Genomic DNA, 24,422 nt, shown 5'->3' with positions numbered 1-24,422 from the left:
TACAAATGTATAACTGATAAGATTCGTGGAGCTAATCAACTCTGCCCAGCTGATGCCACACCAGCGTACGCCCTGATAGTAATCAAAAACACCGCTCACACTGTGAGTCCAGCCAGCAGTGACGAGTGGTAATGTAGCTGATAGAGTTTTGCAACATAAACATCGAAAAACTGAAGCCAGCCTTGCTCTGTTGGAACTGTGAGCTGCACTTTATCTGAGCTGCTGAAGCTGCTGAGATTTCTGCCTGATCACAAGTGTTTCACTTACTTTCAGTTTCACTTACTTTCAGTTTCACATGCAACATGCAGTCCCAAACTGCATCGGTCAAACGGTCTGAAGGGGATAACGTTATTTCCAGTGGATCAAATATGCAATGCACAGCAGGGTTAAGGGCAGGTAAACCTCTCATTAAATGATGGTGTTATTCTCTTAATATTATGACTTTTTTCTGGACATGTCAGAGAAAACAGAGGGCAGTAACAGATTCTAAATGTACAGAAAGAACTTGAGCAATAAACATGCTGAAACACAGGAGCTATTAAAGTCCAGGAGATTCTAACTGAATAAAAATTCAATAATTTATTATTGAGATGAAAAGGTGCCATATTTAAAGAGGTTACTTCCCAAAACAAAGACACAAAAGAGGAGGGAAGACTAAATCATTACTCATCAGGGATGATATTACATGAGAAAATAGGATCTACAGGAGGAACAGATCTGAAAGCAGCACAGAATGACTGAGAGCTGCACTGCATGATGTTCTGTTACAGTTAGGCAATAGATTTGAATCGTCACCTGCCACCTGAATTATGTGTTTCTCTTTACCGATTGATCAGTCTATCATACTGTAAATCATACTACCAAAAACCAGACAGAGCAAGGAAAAGCAGAGCAGGGCAAGAATCAACATGGGAACAGTGGAGCAAACCAAAAAACATAAACTGCTGGACACATTGGTGGCTGTTTGGGGCCAGTGACCAGCTTGCACTGGATTCTCAGCATACAAACTTTGTTCATGTAAATTTGAAAGAAAATCAATCTACAACATAAGCTCCACTTCTCATATTGTGTCACACAACCACATACTTAATTTGCACACATTAATAACATAGGCTATTTTGTTGACACATTTTAGTTACATACATCAGAAATGTCCAAATGATTCAAGGTTTTAAGGTCAGGTTAGGAAAAGCCTCAGGTTACAACTAAAAACTACAGTGGAGACAAATGATCACTTGTGCTGATCTGAAAGAATGTTTCAAAAGTATCAACCAGATAAAGGATATAGGAATACACACTGAATACATCCTGAAGCATAGTTATGTCCATAATTTAACAAATAGAGCTATGGAACTATGAATGAGAGCATCACGCAGTTGCTGCAGATTTGTCGGCTGCACATCCATGATGAGAATCTCCCGTTCCACCACATCCCAAAGGGGCTCTATTGGACTGAGATCTGGTGACTGTGGAGGCCACTGGAGTTCAGTGAACTCATTGTCATGTTCAAGAAACAAGTTTGAGATGTTTTGAGCTTTGTGACGTGGTGCACTAAGATGGTACACTGTGGTCATAAAGGGATGGACATGGTCAGCAGCAAGACTCAGGGAGGCTGTCGCGTTTAAGCAATGCTCAGCTGGTACTAAGGGGCCCAAAGTGTGCCAAGAAAATATCCCCCACACCATTACACCACCAGCAGCAGGCTGAACTGTTAATACAAGGCAGGATGGATCCATGCTTTCATGTTGTTTATGTCAAAGTCTGACCCTACCATCTGAATGTTGCAGCTGAAATCGAGACTCATCAGACCAGGCAGCGTTTTTCCAATCTTCTGTTGTCCAGTTTTGGTGAGCCTGTGAGAATTGTAGCCTCAGTTTCCTGTTCTTAGCTGACAGGAGGTCTTCTGCTGCTGTAGCCCATCTGCTTCAAGGTTCGACGTGTTGTGCGTTCAGAGATGGTGTTCTGCACAGCTTGGTTATAACGAATGGATATTTGAGTTACTGTTGCCTTTCTGTCATCTCCAACCAGTCTGCCCATTCTCCTCTGATCTCTGACAGCAAGAAGGCATTTTCACTGGATATTTTCTCTTTTTTTCAGACCATTCTCTGTAAACCCTAGAGATGGTTGTGCATAAAAATCCCAGCAGATCAGCAGTTTCTGAAATACTCAGACCAGCCCGTCTGGCACCAACAACCATGCCACTTTCAAAGTCACTTAAATCCCCTTTCTTCCCCATTCTGATGCTCGATTTGAACTTCAGCAAGTGGTCTGGACCACGTCCACATGCCTAAACGCATTGAGTTGCTGCTATGTGATTGGCTGATTAGCTATTCTTTTAACAAGCAATTGAACAGGTGTACCTAATAAAGTGGCCAGTAAATGAGTATAAGTTCACAGTTCCAAAAAATGAACTAGATCATGTTCATTTCTGCTGAGAGTTTGACTTGGGTGGAGAATCTCTGTGACTGTTGGCTAGTGGTCTTGGCCTTCATTAATGATTTCTGGTGATCATCATTCGCTCAGAAATTCCCAAGACTGGTTGGATGCTTCAACTCGATATGTCTTTTCCAATTGATTGCTTGTTAAGATGCTGCCATAGCGGCGTTACACCAAAATCTGTGACCCATCAGGTTCTGTGACCCAAAACACCAGCATGAACCGGTGCCACAGAACTACATTGCATGAGTGTGGTTAACTCTCGCAGGAGTTCATGATGGTCATGAGTTGCATGAAAACATTTGTCATGGCAGAAAAGTGTTATAATGGGGATGTACATTTTGTAGTGTGTTTCTGGCTCCTCTGCTGCAGCACTGGGCGCAGAAGAAGAAAAGTGGATGAAGCAGAGAAACCCTGGAGGAAAATCTGCTGCAGTCTGCAAGAGTTCAGAAGACTATTCATTTTCAACACAACAGTGACTCACTACATACTGCAAAATTACCTTACCCTAACCATTCTCAAGTTGATGAAAAAAGGATAATGTATAATGTCTCAAACCTCCCCCTAGAACAGCTTCTGCCTCTTGACTTGGAAAGTGATATTGACAGGACAGTGGCACTGATTGAAAAGGATGGGCAAACCAAACAATCAACCAATAACTTGTGTTTCCTGCTCTGTTAGACTTTGGTTAGTGATATATCCATGTTCCCAGAACTCAGAAATCAATTTGGTGAGTCCAGTTATCATAAGTCATATATAAAAAACAAAACAACAACAATAACAACTCATCCATAAAGGGTTACAGAACTTTGTATTAGACAGTAGCCAGGAATCCTAAATAAAATCTTGACGTTTCTACGTTTGAAGTCCAGGAAGGTTAATCCCATTTCTGATCACTTTTAGCATCTGAAGGTGACAAAGTGTAGGACTCCCCTTTCCATCTTACCTGGTCAGAATTTATTTATTTTCAACCCCCAACTCTTTTTCTGTCGTGAGTCATTATTTCCCATGAGCTCCTGCTGTCCAAAGAACAGAAAATAACTACATGTATAAATTCTTGTTTAGAGATATGACTACTAGATTCGTTAAAGTTGGAGCACCAACTTCATTTGAAGGAAACCAAATGACAACTAAATATACAAATATCATGTGTAACACTGAAGACTTGAGTTATTAGCCAGCATTTAGCTATAAATACATGTCAATATTTTAAGCTAAATGCTGGCTAATAACTCAAGTCTTCAGTGTTACGCACGATATTTGTATATTTAGTTGTTACTGAGATTTCTTTCCTATGGTCACTAGGTGGCAGTGTAACTACACAAGGTGCTAAGTCTATGAATAATAACTTGTTCATCTTACATCGTACAGATATCTGAGTTAAACTATTGTTAAAGGTTAGACTCTCCACCCGTCCAATTCGTACTCCAAAAAAATAGGGTGCACCAAATCACTTGTCTGATCACATCTGCTAAATTTTATGGTTTTGAATGGATTAATCTTGTTATGTCTTATTTGAATGTAAACTTTTGATTTTGAAATTGGTTCGGCTGGAGCGAGACCAAACACAGCCTCAGAGACGACAGAGGCCAGTTTGACAACAGACAATACAGTTTAAGGTGATTTACAGCGGCTCTGACCAGGACTTCGGAGACAATGAAGACACGGCGGGTTCAGGCAGGGACAGCAGAGGCATCAAGCAGGAGAGGAGCGAGAGGGAGGCAGGGCATCAGAGAGGCAGTGACCGTGTGCAGAGCCAGAAGATTTTCACTTCTAACTTGCTGAAATAAGGTCTCATTTCCACCATACAAGATTTTTGGAACAGTGGAAAGACTAGGGATGTATGTGTGGATGTATATACAGGATACTGTGTTCAGGGAAACACTCTGATTAGGACTGAGGTTTGTTACCTCTATTAGAGGGCACACTGAGTATGTACACTGGGGTTGTGCATTTAGCTGCCCGGGCTAGGCATTGTCATTTACATTCGCAAGCCTGCATGGACCGTGCTTGGAACCTTCCATACCAATGTTCCATACCAGTGTAGGAAGTAGTGTGCAGGTTGGGGTGGTTGGTGTGGTGCATCTGTCTTTCATGCAGGAGACCAGAGTTGGATCAGCCACAGATAACGCTTCCTTAACCAAGTGTTTTAGTTGCCAACCCCAACCATAGCTTAACCATAGCCGCCATGCACAGATGTTGTAGAAATAAATTGTTGAAAACAAATATTGTTATTGAATGTTACCTGGAGTGTTGGTGAATCGGCCAGTATCAACATTCTGTCTGACTCCTGGTCTAGCTCTCAAGTGTCACAGCACTCTTTTCCCATGGGGATCCGATTCCCCATGTAATATCAGCAGCACTCTCACTGAGTTTGTAATTGATGTGGTAAAATAAAGCTTATATTTGGCGTCAATGAGATGTGGAGAATGAAGAGCATATTTAGACGAGAGGCGATGATCTTGTTAACAGTGTTATTTCTGGTGTTTTGCTCTTTTCACACCTTGCACCCACACTCTGTTTCTAATCTTATATTTGCTCGTCTTTAATTATGTTCTAGCTATTTTTGTTTTCACATCTTGCTAACCCTTTCTCATGCAGACTCAAACATGTATATATGCTACTTTACCTTGTTTGTACAGTATGGCTTACACTATCATTTCTATCTTCCCCACTTCTTTCACAGGTCCAGAAACGGATTATGATTATGGTAAGGGCTTTTTACAAGAATCTCATTATAGTATTGTGGTTTTGATTCTCATTGTTGTCAATAAGGAGTTAACTGACTTGAAAAATCATGCATGATTCAGAGTCAGAATTTATTTAGTTTATGTTTCTTTTTAATACAAACCCATGCCACACACCACAGCATTTATAGCCTATGGCAACTGTGGCTCAGGAGGTAGAGCAGGTCTCCCACTAATCAGAAGGTCGGCCGCTCAATCCCTGATTGTCCCAAACTGCATGTTGGGAAAGATACTGAACCCCAAATTGCTCCCAGTGGTGTGTGAGACTGTGTGAATGATTATTTTATCTTTGTGATGTGCAGTTGGAACTATGAATGTGACATGTTAAAGCTCTTTGAGTGGTTGGTCACTGGATGTATAGTGGCTGGTTTGAATGTATCAGTATTGTTTCACTTCATAATTGTATCAATACGCTAAACAGTTATAGGTGATACAGCTGCTCAACAAATCAAATTGTGCTATAGGGCTCCAAAACACTGAAGATGCAGTTTGTTCTGGCTTTGACAATCTTTGAATAAAACTTTTGTTGATTGTGTTTGTGGACCTAATGACATGGCCACTGAGTGTCTAATAATTATAATATTCTGAAAGCATAATAAGTTTTACTTTTTATACTTGAGTACATTTTAGAAACAGAAAAGTATGTTACTCTGAATGCATACAGAAGAGGACCACATGTTAAAAATGTATTTAAATGTATTCAAGTATTTAAGTTGAGTTTGAAGTCAGAGTCACTTTATTTTTAAGTGAAAATTTCAACTCAAACACATTTTTCACATGTGGCCCTAATTCTTTTCCATTAATGCAATTATAATGTAGTATTTTTTTACACTATTTTTGCTTTTAATTTAAGGGTTTTAGTCTGTCTTTCACCACTGAATAATATAATGTAGTCTTAAAGCAGCACTGCAAACCACAACCCTAAAAGACCACAGAGTTATATCACAGGTCCCTTTATAACTGCCTAAACTAGAGAGCAACTGATACAGGTGTTTTTAAGTGAATACTGATATAAATAGTTGAGAATTACATATATCTAGTATATTTAGGGGCATTATTTATTTTCATAAGCATAACATACATTTGTTATGAAGATATGTCTGAGTAGAGAGAGTTTACACACACTTAATAGTAATGCTTTATTTTAAAGGTCTGTAATTTCCTTGTTTAATGGAAAGAACTTTGTGTTTTGACACAAACTGTTGTGAAACAAACTTTAGATACTTCCAAATTGCTGGCTAGTCAAAGTAACGTAGAAGAGTACAAAATAGCAATGAACAGCAACTCATGAATCCAAACTAAATAAAAGTCAATTCAAATGCTAGTCAAGCATTCACTGCTTTCATTAGTGATTCTGTATCTGCTTGATACTGAAATATTGAACTTCTAATATATCTGTCAAGCAACTAATGTATTTTATGATCTTTACAAACACAGGATTTATTGCAGGACTGCCGACCTGGATTGTACTTGTATAGATGATATTATGTCCTCGCCGTGTCTATAACAAGTCTAGGTCTAAGCAATGTGTGCATCATTGATTTGAATAGCTCTGTATTTATTCTTGTGTCTTTATTGTTTTGTGCGTGATGACTTTAGACTGTCTCTGCAGAGTTTCCTTGCCGAAGCAGCAGGGCAGTAATCTGTTGTGGTTTTCAAACCCACTCTATATCTTCTTGTGTTTTTCCACCAGTAACCCCGACTGCAGAGACTCACAGACCTGAGGAGGATACTTTTGGGGTGAGTGACTGAAATATTAAACATAATGAGTGTTTAAAGTAGTAGTTTGCACACACAGCATATTGATACTGACTTACAATTTATATGCCTGATACTTACTGATAATATTGACCTTTTGATGTATCTGTTAAGCTGCAGTCTCAACGAAAAATGTATTTTATGACAACGGACACAGGATTTATTCTCTTGTCTATTCTAGTCTCTGGTTTTTGCCTTTTCTGCTCTTGAAGCAACCTGGAGAGGCTTCTCTGCTGTCACTTCCTCATAGAGACATGCATTTCATTAATGTCATGTGCAGTGTTCTTAATGCTTGTTTCCCATAGTTACATAGATAGATGATTAACTTGTCACCATCACATTATTGACTGTGAGCAGTGACTCAGGAGTCCTCTGCACCTCTACCTTCTCTCAGACTGAGAGACACTTTTTGGACTGAACGGCTTTATAAATGACTTAGGCCAAAAGCAAAAGATGTTAGGAGAGACACACTCGTGATTTTTATTTATTGTCCTACCTGTTGCGAGCAACTTTTAGCTTTAGATGTTTTATGAACAAGATCCCTGGACCGGTCCTGGGCATGCTGTAAGTATATCAACCAGCCAATTTACATAATGACATTAATCAGCTACAGGTGATAGCTAAATTAAAAGTCACAAACAAAACTCTACTAGTATAGCGGCTTAGCAGAAGAATCGTGCACTCTGAGATAAAAGCATCAAATTTGGTGTACATATAGGTAATGGCATTCCAAAAAAAATGTGGATACTGGGCCATTTTAATTTTCAATATGGCCGCCATTGCAGCTTGTTACAACATTAGAAATTTGCACTCTGCATGTGTGTTTGTCCGCTACTGTAACGGACACTATTCCATGTTGCAAGAAGATTTGTAGCAAATACATTTTCCTCACTTGCCCTTGCCCAGGTGTAAGATTATGAAGTATTTCATTACAAATTATTGTTGTTGAAATTGTTTTTGAGTTTATGGTCAGAACTGATTTAACAGCAGCAGCTGATTGTCTGTCTGTTGATGATCATTATATTAAAACAACATTGGAATGTTTAACAGGAAAAGACAGAAATCTGAAAGTTTCATTCAAGAAGTGTTGAGAGCAGAAGGTGTTATTTTAATCCAGCCTTTTCTTCTCCGCCATTCACTCTCAGCCATGTGCTTCTGTCTGCGGAAATCCCCTGGTGGCTGGTGAGCCTGAGAGTTGGTTTGAAATGTAATTGAGTTCATCTTTTTCCTGTAATTGACTGGGAAAAGATAACTGTCGAGGCTGAGCTTTTGAAGGAGCATGGGTTAGTGTAGGCGTGTGTATTGTTCCTTTTACATATTTCTGTGTTCAAGCTTTACGTTTATGTTACGATAAATATGAATGTCTGTATTTGCCAAAGTGCGCCAATGATACAGATATTATCGTATGAAATGGTAGTGAAAAAAAGTTCAGATACAGAAAAAAGAAGCCCTGCTAGCGACACCCTAGAGGCTGCAATATGTCATTACAACGTATACTAGGAAAAAGCTGGGCAGAACTAATAACATACTGAGGATTCTCACCGGCAGTAGCATCTGCCTCCTGCCTTACCAGAGGCAGAGACTAGAAATCCCAGCTGAAATCACCTGTAGTTCTTCCGTCCCTCCAGCTCCATCAATGTTCCCTGAAGAACAACTGATTTTGCAGAATGAGAACTCTGCTTTCTTTAAGCTGTTTTCCTTTTGTCCTCTTTCCCTTTCATCTTTGTAGGTCTCAATAGCAGTAGGCCTGGCAGGGTTTGCCTGTGTGATGCTGGTGGTTCTCTTCCTTCTCATCAACAAGTATGGACGACGCTCCAAGTTTGGCATGAAAGGTAAGAAGCTGTACATATCTTAGTCTATAAAGATTTGTTGTCTGTATTCATGCGCATGGTGTGTGACATTAACAATGGTGTGACAGGAATGGACATATTAAGGTCAGTACAGGGACTTGTGGATGGAACAGCTGGTGAAACTGGTGTGCTTTGCCATTATCTTTGTATTATTCCAATAGACGAAGTGATGAAAAGCATGAAGGGAGAAAGGAAGTGAGTAAGGAAAAAAGGGAGGAAAGGATGTTGGCATGGGAAAATGAGAGACACACAGAACATGGAACGTTGAGCTTAGCAATATCAGTGGTAGGAGGAGCTGTAGGAAAAAAGAATACAAGGACAGATTGAGAAAGGCAGCAAAGCATCTGTCTTCCCCTTCTTCTTTCTCTCTTGACTTTTTTTAGCAGAGTTGTATGAGTTGTATGTTGAGGTGTCCTTACATCTGTATAAGCTTTCAATATGAAAAAGAGGGAATCAGCTGACCTGAAGTCAGTGTTGCTTGTATCAGCTGAATTTACTGATCGATCATTTGGTTGGTGTGTTATGGAGGAGTTTCTGTTGGTGTGACCTGGGTTTATTGGCGCCTGTTGTATCGGCGCTAAATTCTTCTTACATCTGTGACACTGAAGTTGTTGTTGGGGAGGTTGAAGCAAGAGAGATGTTGTTTGCTGGACAAAAGGCACACACACAGGAGTGTTTGTGCCCCAGAGAAAAGGGGACACTGGAGCTCCACCCCCTTGATGAGCAACCTGCAGGAAAAAGAATCCCTCCTGAGGTGGAGGAGTACAAAGACATGCAAGACGTAGCAGATGACCCAGGTTAATAATTTGGATTCCCTTGTTTGAAAAGAGAGTAAACCAACTCAGGTTGTGTTTAACTATTCACACAAACACAAGATAAGGATAAGTCAACGAACATGTTATAACAATATATTTGCTGGACTGAGGCCAGTCACCTTAAAGGTATTTTGTCGTGCTGTTCTTCTTAATTAGAGTCTTATGAGAGCACATTTAACTGCATGCAAGTATTAATTACAGATTGTGGTGTCCGAACAATAATGCTGCGATGATGTGTTGAGAAGAAATCCGCTTGACACTGTTCTTGATTATAAAAGTTTATTACATCAAGGAATTCAGCATCAATTACAAGCTCTGCAGCAGCTTGGAGAGTGACCCAGCCCGATGACCACTCTGTCTCTCTGTACATCGAACACAGCTTATATAGGACATGTTTAGGTATCTGCTAAATACCATATAAGGGTCCAGTCCCTTCATACACACTAATCTCTACTCCCCCTACCACTGGGTCAGAGGTCAAATTCCATAGGAGGGTTCACTCTTTACACACTCATCAATCATTACTTCCCCTTAAGAGTTCACTGTGCCTCTCTCCAGCTGCAGAGTATTATTTTAAACTGTAATGGTCAAATGCACATATGTTATAGACCACATGATCAAATTAAAAATGATTCCCGATTTAACTGTTTTGAAGCGTTCTTTTGCAAAAACAGATATCTCTGTTTCCTTTTATTATCCTTAAATAGTTCTTTTTGAGTGCACTTCAGGGAAAATCAATCAAATGGGTGTTTGTTTATCCATTTAATACCTTTTATCTGTTTTTGCAAATAAATACACAATAGTATCCATTTCAAACTGTTCCATCTTTCTGCCATCTGATCTGCAGTTTCTCATTTCTCCAGTTCACAACAACAGTTATCTCAGAGCGCTTTTCATGAAAGAGCAGGTCTAGACCGTACTCTATGATGCTATTTACAGAAGCCCAACAGTTCCCACCAAGAGCAGCACTAGGCGACAGAGGCAAGGAAAAACTTCCTTTAAGAGGCAGAAACCTCGAGCAGAACCATGGCTCAGGGTGGGCGGCCATCTGCCTCCACCGGTTGGGGGTGAAGAGAGAGAGAGAGAGAGGAACAGAGAGGGATGTAAGGAGAGAGAGAGGGGAGGGAGGCAGCCTACACAATATATACACACAGAGGTACAGACAGTAAAGGTGATGTTGCTATAGACTAAATGAAAAATGGTACAGATATTTATAATAGTGTTAATGGTAACAGTCGTAATGTTAATGATTATAATAACAATAATAACAATAGGACTAGTAACAATAGTCGTTGCAGCAGAGGGTGTCGAGCAGGAACACGGGGGCAGCAGGTGACCCGCAACCACAGATCCAGACTCCACCTGCAGGAAGTGATAGGAGGAGAGAGGAGAGGGACGAGAAAGCACAAGACTACCAGAAAGGGGAGAAGTTGTGTTAGTAACATGCATTAATGGGATGAGGTTGCATACAGAGGGAGAGAAAGTAGAGGAGAGAGGAGCTCAGTGCATCATGGGAAATCCCCAGGCAGTCTAGGCCTATAGCAGCATAACTAAGGGATGGTTCAGGACTCACCTGAGCCAGCCCTAACTATAAGCTTTATCAAAGAGGAAAGTCTTAAGCCTACTCTTAAATGTGGAGATGGTGTCTGCCTCCTGAACCCAAACTGGAACCTGGTTCCACAGGAGAGGAGCTTGATAGCTGAATGCTCTGGCTCCTAGTCTACTTTTGGAGACTCTAGGAACCACAAGTAACCCTGCATTCTGGGAGCGCAGTGCTCTGGTGGGGTAGTAAGGTACTATGAGCTCTTTAAGATAAGATGGTGCCTGACCATTAAGAGCTTTGTAGGTGAGAAGAAGAAGACGGGAGAAATGTTTATGTGCGTTCGCATGACATCACATTTTCCTGTCAACTTTGTTTTTTATAAATCACAAAGTTTGCTTAGAAAGCTGCATACGCAACACTTGGAAATGAGGCCCCTGGCCTTTGGCTTAGAATTTGGAATGGGACCTTTGTCTCAGGCCATTGTCATTCTGACTGGTGACAGTGAGGTTTTAAATAAATCCTCCTGATGCAACTCTGTTTCTAACAAATCTAAAAGTGAATGTGATATATAGACAAATAACAGTGTAACATTACTGTTCTCTCTGTTCTACTGTTCAGAGGAACAGCCAGAAAGGAAAACACTAAAAAAAATCTCACAGCTCTGACCTAAACCCCACATGTGTGGACAGTCTACAAGACACAAGGTGCAAGGTTGTTTATTAGTCATTATACAGCACAAGGCTGCATAACGAAATGAAATTCGTGGTTCCTTCATGCTACACACACAACATATAATTAAGTGAAGGCCTATATTAAAATATGGCAATGTTACCATATTTAAATGTAGGCCTCCACTTGAAATAAAATAAAACAATATATACAGTTTTTATATACATATGTACATAAACGTTTGTAAACAGCAGCAACCAGATGACAATCTGAAAGTTTCATCTTCACAATAAACAGTCTGACATTTGGGAAACAGAGTCCATCTTAACTGCGTTTGTGCACCAAGCATCATCGATGTAAAACGAGTCCACCTCCTCTCATCTTGCCAGAGTCTTGCGCTGACAGTTGAATGCTTGATCCGGGATGTTGATGGGGCAGGTCCCTGGAATGATGTGGGCACAGCAGTCTCTGGTTTCTGTTGTCTGGTCAAGAGTCCCATTTTGTCCAGACCAGCTCTTTAGGAGCAGAATTAAGTCCAAGCTGGGCCAGCATGGCTCCTCCATGCTCTCTTTCCTCTTGTCAGAGCGAAAACTGCACCCGCCATGGCACCTGGTCCGGTTGTTTGGGCCAGGTGGATCATGGTCTTCTGCTCTTTAATCCAAAAACCCTGTCTTCATCTTCCAATAACTGTATTTATGTCAGAGGTAACGCATGTTTTGACAACAAAGCCGGGAAAAACAGATAAAAAAGTGTAGCAAAGTTTGAAGGAGCTACCGTTGCTGCTTCTACAAGCACTGCCGGTTGTCACACACCATGCGCCATAATATTAAAGAGTATAATAAGAATAAAATTTTTATGTATGTATAAATAAGATGTAAACAGTAATAGTAATAATAGAACAGTAATAATAATAGTCATAATAGAACATGCATAAAAGATTAGATGTAGGGAGAAAAAAAATTCTGCCATTACAAACAGCTAATGCTATAGCTAGCTAGCTTATTTAGAACCATGCATCTGTTATTCACATTAACTGTGATATTAATTGGAATGCTAGTTTGGCGAAAAATAGGTTTAAAATAAAATGTACTTACTGGAAAAAAACAAACTCATCTGCCTTAAAAGAATAACCCAGCAATTTACTTATGTACTTCCATTAAATTGGGGTCCACATTTAAAAAAAATAATGGTGAGAACCAATGCAACAGTGGACAACATATCACGTTACAAAAGTAGCGCAATTACAGTAATGTATTGCTTTTTGCTGTAACGCAATAATATAACGCAGTTCTAAAAAACCAACACTGAGAAACATTTCGGCAGCAGAAAAACAAATTCATGAGTAAAAGAGTAACGTTATTTCCTGTTGCAGGAATCCAGTGGTCGAGATTGTAGGCAGGGGGCAAACTACGGGGGAGCTCAGCTCCTCTTAACAAGAAGGTAGCTCCCCTGATGGATCATGCGGAAATAGATTTCTGTAGGCTAGGTGTTTGTGCTTTAACAAATTACTTTTACTGATCAGAGAAGCTGCTGACACTTCATCCTGACTGATCCTGAGTGTCGGGGATTCACATCTATATAGTTTGATCAGGACACATCTATATAGTTTGATCAGGACACATCTATATAGTTTGATTTTTCTGCATCACAGACGAGGAAGCCTCCTAATCCTGAAGTAGTGCAGTCATTACTCCATGGACAAAATAGGAAGCTTCCGTACAATATTAAGTTTCTTATGATTATAAGAAGCCTCAAGAAATATTACTTTTGAAATATATGTAAGAGGCAGTGTAAACACGGCAGACGCTGGCAGAGGAAGCTTCCATATACGCCAATATAAAAAGTAATACTGAACATGCAGTTTATCCAGGGAGGGTAGGCCGAGCACCTGGACCTGTAGCAGTGTGCCAGTACACATCCACAGCTGACTGCCAGTAGCAGCTTCATCACACTGCCCCCTCAGCTGGCAGCCAGAGCTGAGTGTTTGTGCTTTAAAACCCAGAGATGGTGAAAGTAAACTGCCCACAGCACGCAGAGAATCCAAAAAAGATGAGAGAGGGATAAAATCCAGTGCTGATGAGTCTGAGTTTTCTCTGGAAGGAGCAGACAGTTTAGATCTAGCTTCTCATGTTGGTTTTTTTTTCCTGCTGAATTTCATTTGGGCTCATGTAGTGAGGCGGGGATGGTGTTTTCTGTAGCAGGACCACTAATAGAAGTCATGTTTACATAAATGAAGTGGCACGGCACAATAAAGAAATAATTAAGTCATGCGTTAACTGTGATCTACATAATTTTTAAGTCACAGTTTGAAAATGACAAAGTACAATTGACTTGACAGAGGGTGCTTACTCAGAGAGGCTCCTTAATCTCAACTCTAAAAATGGACTAATATTTTTTTTCAAGTTTTAATAGGTTTTCATTTTCTTAAAGCACATGAAAGTCTTTAACTGAAGCAGCTTCATTACTAACTACAATGTCAGAGGTTTTTGACTCTTGTTCAATGTGCAATTTGAAAATTACAATGAAAGCTCCAAAGGCTCAGTGAGAGATTACTTACTATTTTTGTTTTATGTTATTAAGTGAATAGGGACTTCAAACCACAGGCATTTTATTTATGCTGTAAATTCTAAATATTGGCCAAGGCCTTAATTTGGCCACCTGCAGAAACAATTTCTTTTTAAATTTACTGCACTTGAAACATAACCCTGCCACATCATTCTCATTGTAATGAAAAATGCTATTATGGCATTTTCAAATGCTTCAGTTTTAATAGGAAACTTTTTTGTTATACAAAATATCACCTTTCTTGTTATCTCATAAAACATCCTCATTGTTTCTCAAAACCAACGCACCTCACTAAAACATACTGTATGGGTTGTGCCCACCCTGTCACCCTGGGACATGCTCCAGCCCCACGGTGAAAAGTGGTATACATACAGTGCTTAGAAACTATAAAAATTAAAAAATTATTTTTTCTTATGTCTGATGTCCCATTATAGTAAAAGCAGATATTTATATTTAATTATTTAATATAGCTCTACATAAAGTGACATTTAAACCCCAAGAAATAAATATCTTACATATATCATAAACATGAAACATTTTAAAGACGAATAGATTCAGTAAAATAAAAGTCTGCACGTCAGTCATTGTAGAACCAGATCAGACTGATCATCTGTGTGGTGGACCAATAGTTTTTTGGGATCAATATGAAGATCCTCTTTTATTGGTTTTCTCTTCCTATTAGTATTTTCTATTCTGGATGCAACCTTCGCTGATCAGAGTGAATTTGTCTGTGTCCACAACTGCTGCTTTGTTTACATTTGGTTATATTGAATCATTATTACCATTATTATCAGTATCATGTGTCATCAATATACATCAAACCGACAATAGTGGATATCAAAACCCAGGTCAGGTCATACTTCAGCAGAGTTCTAGAAATGGCTCAAATGCATAAATGCAAAAAAAATTTTTCATCAAGATATCACAGCTTAAACAAACAACTGACATGACCAATAATGGGATGAGAAACAGGACTTTGAATAGTTTATTGTATTTTATTAAGCCATCTCCCTCTGTTCTGCTCTGCTCTGGTTTTAATATTCTGGTTCCTGCATCTCAACCTGTCGTCTTGACAAACTCAGTATAATGTACTTGTCCGTGTATTTCTACAGCACTATCTCCATCAGTACAACAACAGCGTCATTTCTTACATGTGATGGCTCGGTGAAACAGGTAGCCAGACCACAACTCAGGAATGTGTTCAATGGCTGTAGGCTGAGGCACACACCCAAACCAGAAAATGAAATGAATCCCTGTTCAGCTTTCATTTTGATAGGCCAACTTACTGCACACAGACAGTCACCTGTGAAACCCTTGGAACACCTCGTGGGACAAGGGTCCCATATAAATATAAACTCTCATCTTCAGATCCATGTAGTGGTGTGTGTGTGTGACTGTCTCTGATGCTGTTGGTCTGGCCGTGTTGGTGTTTCTTTCTATCTGCTGCACTCAGCTCTCTCTGGATCTCAGTGAGATGATCTGATTAAATAAAGGTGGTGGATATAAATGAGGGAATGGTGGTTATCAGGGCCGTAACCAGGGTTCCAAAATCAGTGAGGTCCAGATTTTTTGTTTCTTTAACAGAGCTTATTTACAATAACTCGGTGAAGGCTTGACCTGCAGTGCAGTGGGCACAGGTCATCATGGTCTGTCTCCTTCACTTCTTGGTTCACTAAAGTTTACATAATGTAAAAGTTATGATCAGGTAGTGCAAATGTGACAGGGAAATCTCGGTATAGGCCTAGTTAATCTTCACAACAAAATTCATGGTAGCTACGATTTCAGTGCAGTGGAAAGGGCCCTAGCAGTGTTAGCTATCATGCTCTACACAGAAACCCAGAAACGTTTGCCTCAAACAGAACATCATCTCAGCCCTCAGCTTGGTGAGAGCAAAATCCGTACCTGGAGGAAATGACAGTAGCTTAAATCTATCTATCTATCTATCTATCTATCTTCAACTATCATCACAAGCAATGTTAGGGAGTCATTTTGTTCTGTAATCTGATTACAAAATAAATGTACAGAAAAATATGTGTATGATGTGTAATATCATGATTACATTGGGGGTTACATCTAAATATTTGCTCGTATATGTGTTGAATAATATTTATTTTGTGGCTTTGCATGTTTTTCATGTGCACAGAGCCTTCTTTTGTTATTTCCAGCAACAGCCATTTAGTAAAGTTTGATGCTGTCCTGATGCTTTTAATCGGTTCTCAGGTTTGAATTTGCTGCACCGCCCGCCTGCCAGTTAAACTGCCTCTTAAGCTGTCTTTTGAAAACGGTTAACAGTAAAAAAAAAAATTCATTAGAAATGTAGATCACTGCTGGATGCTGTGGTTGATATTACAGCCTAATAATTTGATGCCAGCAGCTGTTTACACCCGTTTTGTCACGATTATAGCAGCTGAACTGATGTGATGCGCTGATCGGCTCCAACATTATTTGAATCTTCATGTACGCATAAATTATCCATACCTCCCCCATCCAATTAATTATTTTCTCATATTTCCATCTCTACCGGTCCCTGTAGCTTTCCAGGTGATTCCTTTATTGTGTATTGATATATGACTGTTTTCTTTAACGATTTACTTTCATGATTTTAGGGGCTGCTGTCAGTCATTTTAAACGTGTCTATGTGCACAGTAAAGTCACAGCAAATATCGTGGGACATTTAAGCAGCAAAACCCATAACTACAGTTTTAAACTTGATAGGACAGACTATCCAGAGGAGAATTTTAGCGTTAACGTTTAGCTTCTGAAATATTTTAGATGTTCTACTGGAGCACAGGATTCATCAGGAGGACGGCTGCTTTACTAGTTACAGTAGTTAGTTTCACTGGATGAACCTGGACTGTGTGTGAGACCTTTTGGATGTGTAGAAGAACACAGTACATAAATTAACATTAGATCCTGACCGATCCTGTCGGCAAGACAGATTTTAATATTCAATGAAGTTACGCTGCTGTGCCTCGTGCGTAAATGTGCGCATAAATTCACAACACAGATGTCATACCCTTTTCCAAGGTAAATGGTATCGGCCAAAACTCTGCCTGCAAACAGTGGTGCTCTCAGTTTCACAACTTTTTCATGTGTTTTCCCAAGTCTGGACACTGATCAGAGAACAGTTTTTCAAGTTGAAATGAGGGTTGTGATAGTGTAATCAGATGGTCCTAAAGACTTCATTTAAGATTGTGTTATCAAAGGTTTTTATTAGAATTTCTATATTGATAAGCTATAGCCTACATATAATTACGGAGGTCCGGACCTCAGTGACCTCATAGCTGGTTAAAGCCATGGTGGTTATCCCTCCAACAGAGTTCCACAGACTTGCCGAGGAGCCCCGAAGCTGTTCTGGGGGCTCGCGGTGCACTGACTCCAAACTGATACACTTCATGTTGCTTTCTGCTGTCATCTATACATTTTATGCTGAATTAGGTCCACATAAATGGAAAGAGCTAATTCTTACTAATATTGTTCTATTTTGACGTAACGTAGGCCACTTCAGTGACGTAGTTATTTTAACCCAAACCATTGTGATTTCCTAAACCTAACCAAGTCATTTTGGTACATAAACCTAACCAAATTGTGACGTTTCACAACGTTAACCACTAATTTTATGTTGAAAGTCTAACTGGACGTTGCTTCCTATCCTACTACTATAATTGGAGAGCGGTTTGTGTGTCCCACCATTCCTCTCACCCACACTCCTGCATCCAATCCAAACTTGCCCCAAACAAAGGATCAGGGGGCCGGCCTTTGCATATGGTTTTTGTTATCAGTGTTTTTTATTTTGCACAACAGCTCAAAGCACAGATAAACTGCAAGCTTTGTTAGGTGAATGGACACTGTAGATATTTCGCACTGAGAAACTATTTAATCCTGTAGCTGACGACAATGCAACATTTATGAATGTCACCGCTATAAAACACCAAAGAAGAAGAAGAAATGGTGTTGGATATATAATAATAGTTTCCCAGTTCATAACAGGAAAAGACCCATCAGATCCTTCTAGCTACAGACCTATTGCATTAACTTCACATTTACGCAAAATCATGGAACGAATGGTCACAGAGAGGTTAAGCTGAAGTCACTGGATCATGAATTTTATTTGACAGGTAAATACAGGTAGGTGCAGAATACATCGGTGTAGATCAGGTGAAGAATGGAACTCTGCAAAGTAGTGTGTGTAGCCCACTGTTATTCAAGCTCACATGGAATGATCATTTAGATAAAGTTAAGAGCAAAGATAAAAAGGTCTTCAAGATACTTAACTATACTCAAGAGTGGGGAGCAAGTAGAGCAGCTCTCCAAAATACTGTATATACTGGGCACTCATGAGATCTCTCTTAGACTATGGGTGTGTAACATATATGTCAGCAGCAGAATCACACCTGAAGAAATTAGATGCATTACAAGCTGAGGCCCTGAGAATCTGTAGTATATCATTCAGAACATCTTCAGTATCAGCAGTGCAGGTGGAAATGCATCAGGAGAGTGAAGTTAATGCTGGCGTACTGGGTTAATCTTCAATGGTAAGTTTGGGTGGATTGATGGTGCAAAGGCAGAAAGTCTAGGATTATAACAATTACAGTCCAGCCCTACAGTGTCAATGTCTTCCATTCCTCCCTGGTTATTCCCAATGCCAAGTGTAGACCTCAACATACAGCAGGGAGTGAAATATAAATCAGAGCACCTTCCAGAATGGACCATAGTACAGAACTATTTTGATCAATTTTTCAGCCTCAGTGTTTATATTCACTGATTGCTCCAAAGATCCTGATACAGGATACACTGCCTGTTAAGTTCCTAAATTCATTGACATGCTCTGGAATGCCAAACCATGAAATGAAACTCAGAGTAGGAATTTCAGTCATGCTGCTTAAGAACCTGCAAGCAGGTCCTGATCAGACTCCCAAAAATGGCACCAGTATGGTGGTGGTTGAGTGCAAGATTTCTGTAGGGACAAAGGGGGGTCAAAGGGTCTTCCTACCAAGGATTCCTCACCATGACAGAAATAATGAGTTTCCCTTCACCTTTGTAAGATGACAATTCCCTTTCAGGTTGGGTTTCTCAGTTACAATAACAAAGGTCAGAGACAAGGCAATTGGCTGAGGTACAGGTGCAAAAGTACCTAGAACATTAAAAAGTGAAGCCAATGGGTCTTGCCCAAGCTTCCATATGTGACGAGTTGGGAGTGAGAATGTTTTATACTGGTCTACCTAGCACATCCACAGGGTCATGTGAGCTCTAAACTGTGACTCTAACAGGACATGTGACAATATTGAGCTTTTGTTGCCAGCGGTTTAGACATTAAAGGCTGTGTGATGTGTTATTTTGAGGGGACAGCAAATTTACATTGTTATACAAGCTGCACACTCACTACTTTACATTGTAGCAAAGGGTCATTTCTTCAGTGTTGTCACATGAAAAGTGTGAGTACACCCCTCACACTTTATGGACACTGGTTCACATGCTTGTTAGCAGTTCTCTGTTCCTTTTCACATCATGTGTCTGTTGGAAGCACACACACATCACACAGACCCCATGTCTTAAGGGCACACACACAGAAACACCATATCAACCATCTGTTGATTACATCCATCTGTTCATTTAGTGCCAGTGCCGCCTTACAGTCAACCCACATTACTGCCTGTAGGGCACACACACACACACACACACACACAGCACTGACATTTGACTGGCGGCACACAGAGATGAAGTGTGTTGATATGGAGTCTCAGCCACTCAAAATGGATGTTTTTAAAAAGACCGAGCCAAGCAAAAAACTGATGATTCCATTACTCTCCTCTTCCTACATGCTGTTCCTCTGCTTGAGGAGGAAATGGCATCTGTTTTCTCCTCAAAAGGAATATTGTCACCTTTATCACACTATAATCTGTGTTTACATCCAAGTCTGGATGGACCGAGAGATGTCTATCACTCTGTCTGCCACTGTTTGTCTCTCTCCATCTCTCTGAAGCTTTAATGGTGGGATAGCATCTGTCTTCTGGAGCTGTGGAAGTGCAGTGAGCTCTACCAGCATAAATGTACACAAAAGTCAACAGTGAAAAGAGTGAATGAGCAAGAACTTGCAAAAAATGAGGCCACTGACTTTGTTTTTATACGATATATTTATTTCAGCACTTTTAATGGATCAGAGTTTAGGAGATTAACTTACCGCTCCACCATCCAAATAGATGACCTTCAACTTCAACGTGTTTTAAATGACATAAATTAATATTCAGTTAGTAGTTTTAAAAAGTGAGCCTCTGATTGTGCTTGGTCTAATTGTAGAATCGATTTTTGTCTTGATCTTAGTTCTGACCAGCCAAGTCTAATGGCCTTACAAATAAATGTTTTACATTTATCATGTCTGAACACCACACATATCTGTTTCATGTCATTTCCTCATTTGTGAAATGTGGAAGAACCCATACCTATATATAAATATCCAGCATTTGCTCTCACAATTTGTTTGTCTGTCTAGGCGTAGGTCCGTCACAATAGCTCCTCCTCTTAAGACATTGTTGAACCCTTTGGCTCTACTTTTTCAAACTAACGGATGAAGTGGCCCCTGCTGCCCCTGCTGTCCAAGAGTCCACACTGCTGATTGTGGAACATTCAAAACACAACAAACTCCTACATGCAGCTTGTTGCTGTGACAACTGAGAGTCTCTTCTCTGAGCCGTCTGGCCCACCCCTGTGAAAAGGCTCTGAGGGTTTTAGCCATCATTTTATACTGAATCAGCGGCTGTGTGGTCACTGCTCTGCCACCAATTAGGATTGTTGTTGCCCATTTCTGTTCTTTCTGGAAAAGAAAATTTTGGTATAGGAGAGACAATTTTCCTCAATGGAAAGGTCACTATAGCTGCTTAAATTAGTCATTTTTGAAGAAAAAAATATGTAGTCATGATGAAACACACATTAATTCAGGAATATGCATCATGTAAACACAGAATCAGCTGAAATAATGAAGCTCTCAAAACTAGATTTGGACATAGCGACGCACTGCAATGAGGTTTTACATTTTGGTGTATTTGCTTTCTCTCTGACAGGGAGGTGTTCATATGGATAGAAGGCCTGCATCAAGCTTTAGAGGCGCTGGTAGATGGTTTTTTTGTAAACTTTGAACAGAGCCAGTCTAGCTGTTCCCCCCTGCTTCCAGTCTTTATGCTAAGCTAAACTCGTATCCTGACTCCAGCTCTGTGTAACACACAGACAAGAGACCGATATCTGTCTTCTCACATCTCATAATTAGGTTCACACTGATTCAATGGACTTAATATGTGATAGATGGTGTTTTAGCCACAATATCTTGTAGTCCACAGGATGTTAAGCTTGCATTATGCTGTGTTATTTTTTGTTTGTATCTACAAAGAAGTATAGTAGTGAGAAAGACAGAGAGACAGGTAACAGGACAAAGAGGTTTTCTTGTTCTTATTGTTGAATTCATTTTCAGAGGAATGTAATTCATTTCGATACCTTCGATAACTTCTTTCAGCAGCTGAATCATAGTGATATGCTGTTGAAACAGCCACTGAACTGAGCAGAGTTGGACAGAAGTAAATTGAATTAAAGTGGTAGACAGAGAAAGAACATTAGAGGGAAGTGCAGGGGAAAGCAGGCAGTGAGAAGAAGGTGAAGATGAGGAGAATTCACAAATACAAATTTGGGGTTCTTCTAGGGGTGGGAGATCTGGCCAAAAAAATTAATTCATCGCAATCCCGATTCCACAATCTAAATTGTGATCTTTTTTCTCAATTGTAAAATGCCCTGTGGACTACAGCCCAATCTGAAAAAGTCTGCAAATTTCTCCATTTGCTACATTAAAAAACAATATAGCAGTAAAGATGCTACACGGGTTTCAAAACCTAAGTTAATTTGAAGTTGTAAGCAGAAGCCAAAAGATAAACTAATCATAAATAACACGTTTGAAGTACTCTTAACTCAATGACATTGTTAACAATACTTCACCCAAGGAAGATCCACGTGAAGTAATTAGTCCAAGCAGCATAGCCATTTAGCTGGCTACAATGCTCTATTGGTTTGTTCACGTAGTGCAGATCACACACACCCCAACCTGTTTTTTACCCATTATCTGTGAGTCCCGATCCAACCTTATAGGGTCGCTAAACCCTGTGACCTGTTGTGTAGAGTTGTCAATCGTCTCCTTAAGCCATGTTTCGTTAAAGCAGAGCAAACAACTTTCCCTGTACTCTGAGAGGCCTACTTCCGCGTGCACAAACCCTCTGGCATACCCTGCCACGCCGGCCCCTCCGTCTTCTTCCTGATGTCCTCGCTCCTCTCTTACATTCCTCAGGTAAGTCAAGTGAAATGCCGTCGCCATAATCTTGCTCCCTCAATTGCGATAGTTGGTTATGACTGTAACGGAGAATGCCATTTGCTGAAGCGGCGGTCTGCTGAGGCTGCTCTGAGGCTGTAACCGCGTCTGTTCAGAGTTAGTAAATGAGTCGGCAACAGCAGGTGGATCGCCAAAATGGTAGCATACAAGAACGCTGTTAAATGCATCCTGAGCGTCTCCCACTTTTCCTGTCATTCAGCAACAGTTCTTACGTGATGTTGACGTTTAACTCCGTGCAAACAAACAAAAAACACAAAGAAAAAGACAAAAAACATATCTGACGCGCCGCATGCACCCGTCGCCGCTGTGCAGCACCGGAAGGTTTTTCAGGGTTGCAGGACATGACTTAAGACATGACCTGTTCTGGTGGCTTAATGGGAATTACATAAGCTCTGTCTCTTTTACATCTTTATCCAATTGTTAAAGCACTTGATGGATAGGTTTAGATTCTCACTGCCAGGCCGTGAATGGTTGAAATGTTGAAATGCAGCTGGCCTGAGGCTAAACAGACTAGCTAAGGATATAGCCAAAGGCAAGCTGGACTGGAAGAAAAAATAGAAAACCCAGTGGAACAAAGGAGTCCATAACATTCAGATGCTAACATCAGGCAACATGCAGCCTTACAGACCTTGATTCTTTTACAAAAGCCTCTAATTAGTTCTGTTTCTTCAGAGTAATTAAACTTCTTCTTCTGAAAAACAAGAGCAGACATCAGACAACCCGATATGTGACCTGCTAGCAAAGGTGTCATCGAGACAGGCAGCACATATATGAAGAATAACTTCCGATCAGAGGACCTTTTCAGAATCCTATCCATCTCCTGTTTACCCCAACAAAGATTCTTGTGCAAAGCAGAAATGAACTCCAACTGAACAGGCTGGTTGGAACCGATGATAAGCCCGAATGATCCTGTAGTGTGAGGGGTTTACAGACATGATCATAAGGTCACCAACTGAATCAGAGGCCCCTGCTGGCTAATTAATGTATGCTGTGAACATATGTAATGCATCATAGTATCTTTTATTCACTGTAGAAATTCAGAATGGATACTATAATGGTTTGCTGATACCTACAGATGTGACAAAACACAAAAGAGAAGTAGAAGATAGAGCAACTTTAGAGACGTGTGGCTTTCTCTCCTCACTCTTCACTTTATTTCTTACTCTCTCTGTGGCCCAGATCACACTACCATCTGCTCTGGTGTTTTATTAAAACCAAACAGCCTCCTCAGGGCCTGCTTTACTTATTCACACGCACAACACTGGCTCAGGCGGTATCTCTTCTCTGTATCCAAGTTAATTTTTACATCCCCATACTTGATTACCATCGTTAAATATTATGAAAGTGTCCGTAACGTGTCCATACATCTACATATGGTCTGCGTTCATTCTAGCAGAAATGAACCTTGCTTGAGTGTAACGCAACATAGTATTACCTGAAGTATGAATAGTAAAATATTTCTCTGTCAAGAATTTTACAGTTGAAAGGATGCGATTGGTGTTTAGTCTTTAGTATTCAGTATTTAGTCTTTTTATTAAGAGCAGTTCACCTGAAGCGACATATTCCTCCCGACTCACGAACTAGCAAAGCAGTGTAAACACAGATGCATGTTTCTAAGCAGCGGGAGCTACTCAGAGATCCAAAATTCAGATGTGGAGTTGTTTCAGCACAAAC

General features: G+C 40.1%; 1 pseudogene; it reads left to right on the top strand.

Annotated features, from left to right (window-relative positions):
* Nucleotides 1–24,422, top strand: part of LOC119894384 — a 309,889-nt pseudogene that overhangs the window by 146,982 nt on the left and 138,485 nt on the right.

This window comes from Micropterus salmoides, unplaced genomic scaffold (assembly GCF_014851395.1).
Source record: "Micropterus salmoides isolate LMB-PRFRI ecotype aquatic unplaced genomic scaffold, ASM1485139v1 Ms_hic_scaffold_8, whole genome shotgun sequence".
NCBI lineage: Eukaryota > Metazoa > Chordata > Actinopteri > Centrarchiformes > Centrarchidae > Micropterus > Micropterus salmoides.
This window is presented reverse-complemented; position numbering and strand designations above follow the sequence as displayed.